A 12154-nucleotide genomic window follows, 5' to 3' on the forward strand; every position below is an offset into this window, starting at 1 on the left:
TGCACATGGGCATGCGGACACTGGCACGTGCACATGAGCACATGGACATGGGCAGGCACACACGAGCAGGTGCACACAGGCACCCGCACAGGGCACACACACACAGCACACACACAGGGCACATGGGCACGCGGACACTGGCACATGCACATGAGCATGTGGCCACGGGCAGGCACACGGGCACGCACACAGGGCACACACACACGGCACACGCACAGGGCACATGGGCACACACGCATGGGCAGGCGCACACACAGTGTTTTGTAAGCTTCTAGTGGAATGAGAGGAAGAGGATGGAAGTCGGCTCGTTTAAATCTTCACGTGTGGCTTTTAGAGCCCCCTCCACTCTGGCTTCTCTTCTCCCCTCTAATGTTTCTTTTATGCATGAAGCATCCCCCCCTTCAGGTTTTCTGGCCACAAGGGAAATTCCCAGGTGCAAGAACATGCAGTCCTCAGCCTTAGGAAAGACTCTGATGTGAATCTTTGAAGACGGAGGAGCTTAAATATTAAAGGATCCCCCAGTTGCCAATGGAGTCGATCTGGAGTCCCAAAGGGGAGTTTGTTTTCAACATAAATACTAATAATACAGTGATTGTGTGGTGAATATTTATAGTGTTGAGTGCTCTGGTCCCCACTGGCCTTGCTGTCTTGGGGGACATCAGGGTACGTAATTCAGGCGAAATATGGGAAAGTGGTGACCGGGGGAATTTGTGCTGAACGTGTATTCCTTTGTCCCCTTCATCCCTGACAGGTTTCATCTTCATTAACCCTTTGGGAACGGAGCCTCCCACACGTGGTGCTACATGCTGGAGAATATAAAGCCGGCAACTGATTAGAAACTTGGAAAAGCAGCAGGTGAGAAACACCTGTTTCCGTTCTTTAGACACCGAATAGCCAAACAGTGCTTAAATGCTACCTGTTCTTTAAGATTTAACGCAAATGCCAAATTCTCTATGAAGCACTGACCAGATGCTACAAATAGCATCATTATGGTCTCAGCTTTATCCCAATTAATGTTATAATCTTACCTACAGTAACATAGAGATGGGTATAATATACTAGTTTAATGTGCTAGCAACTATCCTACATATTAATACCTATAATAATACTACTGTTATCCAGGTAAAATAATACTAGGTGGATAAGAGTAACAGCCACAGGGGCGCCTGGGGTGCTCAGTCGGTGAAGTGTCTGCCTTCTGCTCGGGTCATGACCTCGGGGTCCTGGGATGGAGCCCCACGTCGGGCTCCCTGCTCCGCGGGAGTCTGCTTGTCTCTCCCCCTGCTCATGCTTTCTCTCTTTCAAATAAATCTTAAAAAAAAAAAAAAAAGGAAGAAGAGTAACTGTCACAGCAGGAATGGCTGACATCTATCGAGCACTTACCGGGTGTGATGCCCAGCCTGCCCCGAGCAGTATCATTTCATGCTTCCCGCCTTCCCATAAGGTAGATGCTCGAGGCGCTCCCACTGTGAGTGGGATAAAGCCTCTGTCAGCCACTAACTAGTTAGACCCCAGTTTGCACCCGAGCCTGTTCTCCTAACTAGCAGGTCACTTTCCTCACTCCCTTGGGTCCAGACCTTGGTGGGAGCACTTGACCATGTTCTGCTTTTCCTTGTAGTGAGTTACGAGTTGCCGGTCCGGGGAGTCAGAACAGGGTCTACGCCGAGAGCCTTAGCCTTGGGCCATGCACAAGTCTGTTGAACAGGTTAAAATTCCACACCCCGACAGGGTCAGGCTTGCAGATGGCAGCGGCAGCCCAGTGTCTCCTGCAGGTGGCCCCACGTTAGTGCCGATTATTTACAGCTTATTTCTAGTGATGCAGAAGGTCATTCCTGCATGATTTCCATGTCAGTTTGTTCCAGCAAAAGGACCGAGGTGATTGTTACCAAGCACTTGCAAAGTGTCGATCAGATTTATGATGAGTTCTATTATATAATAATATGATATATAAAAATATAATATAATATAAAATAGAATAATATACATGGAGTACCTACCATGTGCTGAGCACTATGCTAAACCCTTTGCAAAATAATCCCCTACCACTTACCACAACTCTTTGAGGCAGATCATTATCTTTTTTTCTATTGATGAAAGTTGAAAAACTTGCCCAAACTCCGTCAGCTCGTGAGTCACACGGTTTGGATTCGAAATCCAGTTTGACTCCAAAATCTGTGCTTTTAATCAATTAATCACTATTCTAGCCAACTGATTTCTCCCTTCCTTCTTGTTTTCTTTCCAAGAACACTTAATTGAATGCTTCCTCTGTCCTAGGTGTGTCAGGTGAATAATGCAGAGGTGAGCAAGCAAGGCACGGTCCTTGCCCCGACAGGATATTGGGCAGAGTCAGAAGATGAAGTAAGCAATCATGAAACCCTGTGGGGAACGCTATGTAGAGTCTGTGGTGCTCTGAGAGCAGCGGCGTGATGGCCACGACCCCCGGGTACCTCGCTTGGCTCTCCAAGTGCAGGTGAATCTTCACCGCTACCCCCTGGGCTCCCAGACAATGTGTTTCCTACTAAGTAAAACAGAGTTAATTTTTTTCCTAGCCAAATGCTCATCCCTCTACATACTTTAGGGGGGAAAATGTCCCAAATTCCTGTATTTGATGATTCTTTCTATGAGGGACCTGGAGGAAAACCCTTAATATAATCAACAGACCCCCTGATCGTTATTTCAAGTTCTGTTCTAATGGCTCTACTAGGCTACTTACTCCTCAGTCCATATTTCCAGGCTGCCCACGTTGGATTAATAGCAAGAACCAGCTTCATTTTGGGGCTGTGATGCACTGATCAAGGACCAGCACTCAATGCAGAAAGAAATGCCAAGAGGCTAATGAACTTGATTGCTGATTCCTGGGTCCTCAGGCCTTCACTGCTGACCCACTGCAGGTTTTGGGGACATTTGACCCTTTGCTGGTACTCTGAATTTTCTATACTTTCCGTAAAATCAGCGCAGTTACGTGGAATGGCTTCAGAGGAAGAATAAACTGTCCTGCTGCTTTGAGAATACTCCGTATGTCCTGAAAGAGGAGATGATGGTGGTTCAGAAGCAGGAGTCTTTAAGGGTAACGGAAAACTTCCACTTCCCTGAAAACGCTTTTTACTGGAGTCCAGTACTGCTTCTGAACGTCGTGGAGACGTCAGCAGGACAGCAGAGACTGCACTGTAAGTCTGTGCTCCTTGATCCGAGCCAGCATCTCAGCTGCTATGGAGGTACCATGCGGTCACGGGGGCCGAGGCAGCTGTCTTTGCTCCTTTTGAGTTCCTGAAGTGGTGTCAGAGGATCCAGCTAAGCTTCTCCCCAATAAAAATATCTGCGCAACTCCCGCTGCCCCTCGTCTACGGACTGCCCATACCCAGGGACACTCCCAAGGGTCTACCCTTTCAGTACCCATCACATATTCTGAACTGCACCCTGCCTGCATTTCACTAGCGTCTGATCACATTTTTAAACACTGTCCTTGCGAACAGCGTTTGGACATGAGACAACTAATTTCCTGCGTCATGTGTGGATTTTCAGAGCAATGCCAGAGGGGTTGAGAATACCGTTTCTCTGTTGACTACAAAAAATGTTTCTAACATCTGCCCAGGGCCAGAATTTTCTCTCTCTCTCAGTATATTAAAAACTCTGTGCTGGAGAGTCCGTGTTAAAGGAAGGATATTTAATTAGTCAAATGCTTTTGAAATCATCGTTTGGAGTTCAGAGATAGAGCGAAAGAATAAAAGGCCCCGCTGGCACTGACCCTACTTACCTGAAAGCGACATTTAAGCAGAAAAGTCTGTTTTCCCTCTGCCCCTTCCGCTTGACCCCACCCCATCCACAATTTTCTCATTCGATGAAGCTCAGCAGTAGTCGGTTGGGGTGGTAGGCTGCAAACCCATAGGGTTAGTAATAAGTCATTCTCATCCCACCAGAGTCCACACAAGTTCAAGCTCAGCAGAGCTAAGCCATTGTCTCTTCTTCTCCTTAGTACTCAATAAGAACATTTAGGTATCCCAATACATCTTAAAAAGAAAAAAAGGCAAAAAAAAAAAAAAAGAAAGAAAAAAAGGCATTGATCTTCAGTGTAAGGAAAAGATAACTCTGAGCAAGACTTTCCCAGTTTTATTATTTATTTATTTATTTATTTATTCATTTATTCATTTATTTATTCATTTATTTATTCATTTATTTATTTTTTATTGGTGTTCAATTTGCCAACATATAGAATAACACCCAGTGCTCATCCCAGTTTCTTGGGAAAGGTGCTATGTTGTGGAAAAGTTACACAAGAGCCTTGTTGGCTTTGCATAACACAAAGTCAGAGATAAGAGGGGCCACGTTGCCAGTAAAAGGCTATAAACAGGTGCCCTCTGGGCTGCGTGGCGTCCTAAACGTGTCTGGTTTGACCTACACAGAACTTTCATAGCATTGAACATGATCTCCAGCTTCTGAAGGTGGGGAGGCAAGAAAATGTAGGAGAGCATCTTTATGGTCTTGGGTTAGACAAGACTTCCTCAGACAGGACACCAAGATCATGATCCATGGAAAGAAGAAAAAAAAAAAAAAGAAAAGTTGCACTTTTCGTTTCCAAAGTAAAAACTTATGCTTTGGAAAAGCACTCTTAGAGCAATGAAAGACAAGTCACAGACTGGGAGAAGTTACTTGAAGATCACGCACCTTCAGATCAGTGAAGAACCCTCGACACTGAGCAATAGGAAAATAAATAAATAACCCAACAAAAAAAAGAGGCAGAAGATTTGCGTAGACTCCTCGCCAAAGAAGACATATAGTGACAGCAAATAAACACACAGGAAGATGCCCACCTGAGTTGGTCATTAGGGGAATGTAAAGTAAAACTATAGTGAGATACCCCTGCACATCTATGGAGATGACTAAAACTGAAAAGCCCGAGCACCCCGAGTGTTAGCGGGCACACGGCAGATGAGCCCGCGCACACTGCCGGCGGGAAGGTACGGTGGTAGAGCCATGCTGGAAACACTTCGGTTGTTTCTTAAAAGGTTAAATATTTAGCTATGGTATGACCCAGCTGTCCCACTCCTGTTTATCCAAGAGAAACAAAAGCATATGTCCAAAGACTTACACAAAAATAATCATAGCAACTGTATTCTAGGGGCCCCCGAACCAGAAACAACCCAAATATCCGTCAATATGTGAATGGATAAACAAAATTGTGGTGTACGCAGATAGTAGACTACGACTCAGCCATAAGAGGAAACGAAGTACTGATACACACACGCCATGAATGAGTCTCAAAATAATTACGCCGAGTGCAAAAAAACAGACCGAAAAAAGTACATACTGTATGATTCCATTTATATAAAATGCTAGAGAATGCAAAGATATATAAATCTATGGCAGCGGAAAGCAGATCTGTGGTTGCCCAGGAATGGTGATGAGGGTGGGGAGGATGGATCATAAAGGGACACAAAATAACTCTGGGGCCTGGCGGGTGCGCTCACTATCTCCGTCATGGCTCTGGTAACGTGCATGTAAGCTTATTAGGTCGCACATTTTAAATATGTTCAATTATCATATGTCGATTATATTGCAGTAAAACTTGAAAATGGACAGTTCCCATATGAATTTTTGGGATGCTACATTTCTCTTAAAAACTTAGCAGCTGGGGCAGGGGGCGGGGGGCCGGCCTGTATTCCTGTATGACGTGACACCAGGAGGCTGGAGCCAGGAGCCCTGCTCGCGTTTGGCAGGGCACCCTCCTGTGTCCGCTGCTCTCCTAACCTAGCTCCACTTCTCTTTTGGAGTGAAGTTGCCGGCTTGGCCTTGGCAGGCACTGAGTTTAGATCCCTCAGGCTTGCCACGCCTCTCGCAGGCATTTCAGTCTTCAAATGTTGTCTTTGCTTCCCACATTAAGTTCCCGCTAGGTAAGTTTTTCTAGAGTGAGCCCGATGTCAAAGACCACGATGACGGGAGGGAATCGGGGACCCCCGTGAGCGCGACACACTTCTTTGGGCTCCCACCAGCAACCTGACAGCCGTTCCCTTGCCTGCTCGGGAGGCTGATTGCAACTCTTCAGCTCATAAATAACCCTGGCTAGCGTGAATCAAAGGGCTGCTCTATTGAAAGAGAAGAGTTGATAAGGCTTCTATAATCTTCTATGGCTACAATCACAGGGCTCAAAAGCTGAGCAGGGCATTCCCCAACGTGATGACCATCCTGTCCTCGTTCGAAGATTTTCTACAAGCTGGGACTCAGCTGGCCTGATTCTGCGGCCGCTTCGAGAAGACCTGTCTGCGTCACCAGGGCATCCGACAAAGTCTCCTTGGACTCCCTGGGTTTCGGCACAGGAAGGCCAGGAATCCCTGTGCTCATCTGGGCAATACTTATAACACTTCCCGCTACCCAGGGGCAGGTTAGGACTTCCCTTTTTGGCGATCTGTGCCTTCTGGTTGTGGCAGGGAGGCGTGGCCATAAACAGCAGATGTGGAGGCCCCAGCATGGGGTCACCGTGTCTGCTCACCTCCAAGCAGCCCAGCCCTCTGAAGCTCAGAGCTCCATCTAGACCCCAGGCTGGCAGCTCACCAAGTGGTTGAAAACCCTCCTCCAACATTCGTGTGAATTCTGTGGCTCCTCCTCAAGGGCCGCTCCCCACTTACACTGGTGCTAACTTGCTGTTGGCTTCCTCTTTCAGAAGAGTCTGGGAGCCCCTGCCATCTTCACATACCTCTGCCTTCAGGTCCCCAAGCCCTGGGTTTTCTTTCCTAATGAGCTGATTTGGCTGTTTTGGCTACAGGGAAATTCCCTACCATTTTGAAAGTCAAGGCTACGTAGTGATCTCAGTCTTCCAGAGTTGGCCTCCCCGCAGAATCTGCCGTCTTCAACGGAGGAGTTCCCCTGAGGCTGGAGAACATCATCGACTTTCTGTCTGCCTCAAGAGAAGCGGAGTGCTGCCTGTCTATAGACATTTGCGCTATTTCTACAAATGCAAACTGTACGTCTACACAGAGCTTGGAGACTGGGGGTGGGAAGGGAGTAACTCAGCTTGAATCTATTTTTGGCCACATCAAATTTAGAGGAAGAATGCCACTTTCATTATTATTGGGATGATGACTACTTTTTGAGGGAGTAGCTGTGCTAGTGCCTTGGGATGAGCGACACTTGGTCAGCACGAGCGTGCACGAGCACACCGTCCATTCTACATTTATGGAGGGACAAAAGGGTGTGGTTTAAGTAAAGTTTTAGGATCATAAGCACACACACAGAAAGTCAGAGATGATGACTTCAAATTAATCACAGTTGTGGCCAAGCCACATTTTCCAACAAAGCTGCCAGCTGCCACTGTCTGTGGCGTATCTGGAACTCTTCTTTTTGCTATTTTTAAAAAAGATTTGTTTATTTATTTGAGAGAGAGAGAGAGAAGGGAGAGCATGAGGAAGAGGGAGAGGGGGAGGGGGAGAAGGAGAGAGAATCTCGAGCAGACTTCCTGCTGAGCTCAATCCCATGACCTTGAGATTGTGACCTGAACCGAAACCAAGAGTCAGACTCTCTACCGACTGAGCCACTCAGGTGCCCCCTTTCTGCTACCTTTATTTAATAAAACCCGCATTCGATTACTTTGAATGTCTTCAATAATGTAAAGCTCTTTGTGTTTCGTATTTTGATTTTGGGCACTGTTCTAGGTTGAGTGGTGAACTTCCAAAATCCACACCCACCTGGAACCTGAGAATGTGGCCTCTTCTGTGGAAAGAGTCTTTGCGGACATATTGAGATGAGGTCATACCAGTGTAAGGTGAGCCCCACACCCTCTATAACTGGCAAATTTGTAAAGAGGAGAGAAGGGAAGAGACACAGAGACAGAGAAGGGAGGATGCTATGCAATGATGAAGGCAGAGATCACAGTGCTGTGCTTACACGCCAAGGAATGGCCGGGGTCACTAGGGACCAGCAGAGCTAGGACAGGGCAAGGAAGGATCCTCCCCTAGAGCTCTTAGGGAGAGACAGGGCCCAGCCAGCACCGTGATTTTGGACTTCTAGCCTTCACAACTATGAGAGAAAACATATCTGTTGTTTAAACCACTGGGTCTGTGGCACGAGGTATGGCAGGCCTAGGAAGCTAATATAGGAGCTGAGCTGCCTGCCTGAAGGAGCAATCAAGCTCAGTAGTTCTGCTTCTGGTCAACAAACACCATGACTGGGCATGTGGCCGGCTCAGTTGATTAAACTCCTGACTCTTGATTTTGGCTCCGGCTACGATCTCAGGATCGTGGGATCAAGTGTCGTATTGGGCTCTGCGCGGGGTGTGAAACCTGCTTAATATTGTCTCTCTCCCCCTCCCTCTGCCCTTTCACACCCCCCCCCCCGAAAAACACGCACACATTATCACTTCCCAAACACAATATTCATCCTATAGACCTGACACCAAACTTAAATGACACACCAGGTAATGGTTGTCCCTGGCGGTGAGCGTTCCGAGGCTACTTAGCATCTTGAGCATCATCCCGTCGGTCCTCAAGCACCTGTGGTTCGGCGTCTTATCTCCGTTTCACAGGAGAAGGAGTCTGAGGAGTTCGCAGCTTAGGAAACTGGTCTGTGCCTCTGCCCCTGTCCCTACACCACACTGTGTCTCCGGGTCCGAGGATGACTTCCTGTTTGGGCAGCCGGCCTACCTCTGAACTAATCGCGCCAGGTCCCAAGGTGACGGATCTGCAGGAAAGTCCCCTTGAACGGCGAGCTCTGGTGTCTGTTGGCTTGTTTAGAAAGTCCTCCGCTCCCACTTCACAGCCCCTGCGCGCCCACGCTGCGTCGGGTGCCCGGCCTGCCTGCCTGGCATCGCCGCGGCCGTAGGGGAGCCCGGGCTCCTTTGCCGTCTCCTGCGGAACCGAGGGAGCTGTCAGTGCTTCGTAAATAATCAGTATCCCCGCCGCCCAGCGATCCCTACAAATTACGACCCTCGGGCTCTGAAGACTAAGAAAAATGTTCGGTTGTGCAATTTTCCACTCTTCTAATAATCTTAACTGTGTGGGTCCTGTTAGTCCTAGTTTAATATTATAATCCAAACAATATTTGACTCTGAACCAGAGCGAGGCTCAGGAGCCACCCAGCCCAGTGAGTCCTAAGACCACGCATGGCAGCCGGTCGGCTGTTGTGACCTTTCCCGTATTTGCAGACTGGCTGGGCTTTCTGTCCGTCCACTGCCTACACGCACTCACCACATGCATCATAATAGAACAATGATGCCATTTTCCTTTCTTTTCTTAAAATCTTGTGGAGAAGGACCAGCTCGGCCTTGCGGTTTAGGTCGGCGGAGGACCACCTTGTGTGCCTGCTGGCACTCCCCTCGAGTGGACTTGTGCTTGAGAGGGCCCGGCGCCCCTACTCAACTGTGACTCTTTATCATTCATTCCCCATCCCCCGTCAGAGAGACGGGGGCATCTGAGGTGGACTGGGCTACTTGCACACTGCCCTTGAGACTTTGCATTGCTCTGTCTCTACATGTGGTGGGTCCGGGTGAGGCATGCACCAGGGTTTGTAACGTGGTAACATGGCATTAAGGGAAGAAGGCCTGTGTCTGGTCCTGAGGACCAGCCTCAGGTGGAATTCAGTCTTAAAAGTCCCCCAAATGCTAGTAAATTCTATAAGAAGCATTTCTAGATTTAGACACTTGATTTCATGCTTCCTTCTTCTAACCACCCCCCTCTTTTTTTTGTGAAATAAAATCTCTGACTTCTTTCATTTTCCAATTTTCCTTTTCTATAGAGTCAGCTATATCTATCTTTTCTTTTGAATATCAATTCTATCATCTCTTGTCTTGTCACGCTTTGCGTTCAAAATTGTTTAATAGGGAGGTGTTTTCAAGGTAAATTTCAGAATCCTGGGCCTATCATTCAAGGCCCACCTATTCCTCAATCCCTTCCCAATTTGTATGACATTCATTGATTCCATGAGAGGCATGGGTGCTGTGAGAGGATGTAGGTGGGACATGTGACCCAGACTCTGAGGCCAAGAGATACTTGGCAGAGGAAGTGATGTCTCCCCTGAAACCCGATTGTGAATCGGAGTCACCCAGGTGAAAGATAGGGGAGGGCTTCCTTGGTGAGTGGAATAGCATGTATGACGCCTGAGGGAGACAGCATAGCACGCTCAGGAACTGAAGTCAGTACGGTGGAGCCAGAGGGAAGAGAGGGGTCGGCCAGGAGCTGCAAGGGTGAGCACCAGAGCCAGAGAGCAGGGACCTGGTGCTGTGGGGCTTGAAAGCTTGATGAGCTAGACCTTCTAAGGTCAGTGAGGAACCATCGTAGGTCTTGAGCAGGGGAGGGAAACTGTTAAGATTTACTTCTTAAAAAGATCACTCTTGCTTCCTTGAGACAGTAGATCAGAAGACAGCAAGATAAACAACGGGAAGTTGTAATTCAGACAAGAGGTGACATAGGAACACGGCCGAGAGTGCAAGAAATGTGAACAGACTAGAGATTTACGCGTCAGGCTGGTTCCAAATATGCCACGTCTTGGTGTTCATACATACTTTCCCCTGCTCAGACGCAAATCCTGCCCACACTACATAAGGCTCCTCTCTACGTGAGGCCTTCTCTGACCACCAACCCCCGGAACCCATATAAATGCTCATAAGCTCTTTCCCTCTGTGCCCCTTATTTCACAAGAGCTCATTTACAAAGTCGCTTCTTGTTTTCATCACGGATTTCTTTTCTCAAGCGGGTGACGAACATCATGAGCAGAAACCAAGTCAGTACCTCTTTCTATTCCCTCCTCCTTAGAAAGCCCCACTTTAGCTCCTGCGACGTGGATGGGCCAGAACGATCTGTCCACTAACCACCAGAGATCTTGCTCCACTTCCAAGCATCCTGCAAGTTGTTCTCATGCAGGTCTCATTTTAAAGGGCACAATCAATGGGTCAATCTAGCGATTCATTCATTCATTCATTCATTCATCCATTCATTCGTTTGCTATGCCGCTCTTCGTTCACTCGACATATCCTTACTAGGTGCCTGCTGTGTCTCAGGCACCGTTCTAGGGCCAATTCTCTGCCTCTTCTTGAACTGTCCCTTTCATTTTAGACATTGTGTTTCTCAGCCCAGGGCCAGGACCCCTGTCCCATTTGCCATATTAAATGAGGATCGTGAGTACTGGGGATGTTTTTCTGCTATAAGCCCGGCTGAGCACGTGGTACCCAGATGAGTCACAGCACAGGAAGGAGCTGAGGTGTGGAAAGATCCCTTTGGCTCTCCAGGTGGAGCCCTAGCTTTCCTGCAGTTGGCAAGTGTCTTGCCCAAGGGACTCAAACTTTGGTATTTGAATGGGTGCTGGGCTGAGTTAATCCTGCCCTGATTTTTAAATAGTTCCTGATGTTTACCCAGTTGAAAGAGAATTAAAGAGTACCAGACACTCCACGAATGCATGAATTAGAAGAATGTGGGGTCCTAATGCAAAGTTCTTAATGTAAAGAAAAATCTTGGCTTTCGCCCCCTGCGCTGCCCCAGCTCTGAGGCTGCAGTCACCCTGCCCTCCACCCTCCCAAGGATGGGCACTGAATTAACTGTGGTTTGGGAGGGAAGCTTCTGGGTTCCAAGATTCTTCTGAACTGCACTTGCTTTAAGTGATTTTTCACTGTAGCATTGCATCAAAGCTCTGTTTTTGGCAAAGAGGTTGCCATATACGATTAAAAATAATTTGGGGGGCAGGAGCTCTACCAGGAATTGAACAAACAATGTACTGTCTTAAGCTGGTTCCAAATTCCTAATGCATCTGCTTTGTACAGTCCCCATTTCATAAAAACTACAATTCCTCATTTGTCTGAGTTCTTTTTGCTTGTGCGCTACAAGGGTCACACCCCTTTATTTCTGGCCCTAGAGGCACCTTCCCAAGTTTGGGAAAGCCTCTCATTTGAAGTCACAGAAGCCCTAAATAATGCAGTTGTTGCAAGCATCCCTCCTCGGCATTTAGCAAGCTCCTTATTGCTTTTCCTGACCAAGGCAGATGTTGGAAAACGTCTGACTCCTCAGCTAATTTCCTGGAGGGACTTCCCAGCCCTGGTCCATTTTCTGGCCGGAGCCACCATCTTAGATTCTGATACTTCCCCGAGTTTCTCTCTTGAAACTCCACAACGGGGCAGACACGACCACACAGCCTAAATCCAATGTCTTATGTAATTATTTGATCTCAAGGCAAATTATGA

This window comes from Canis lupus, chromosome 26, assembly GCF_011100685.1.
Source record: "Canis lupus familiaris isolate Mischka breed German Shepherd chromosome 26, alternate assembly UU_Cfam_GSD_1.0, whole genome shotgun sequence".
Classification (NCBI taxonomy): domain Eukaryota; kingdom Metazoa; phylum Chordata; class Mammalia; order Carnivora; family Canidae; genus Canis; species Canis lupus.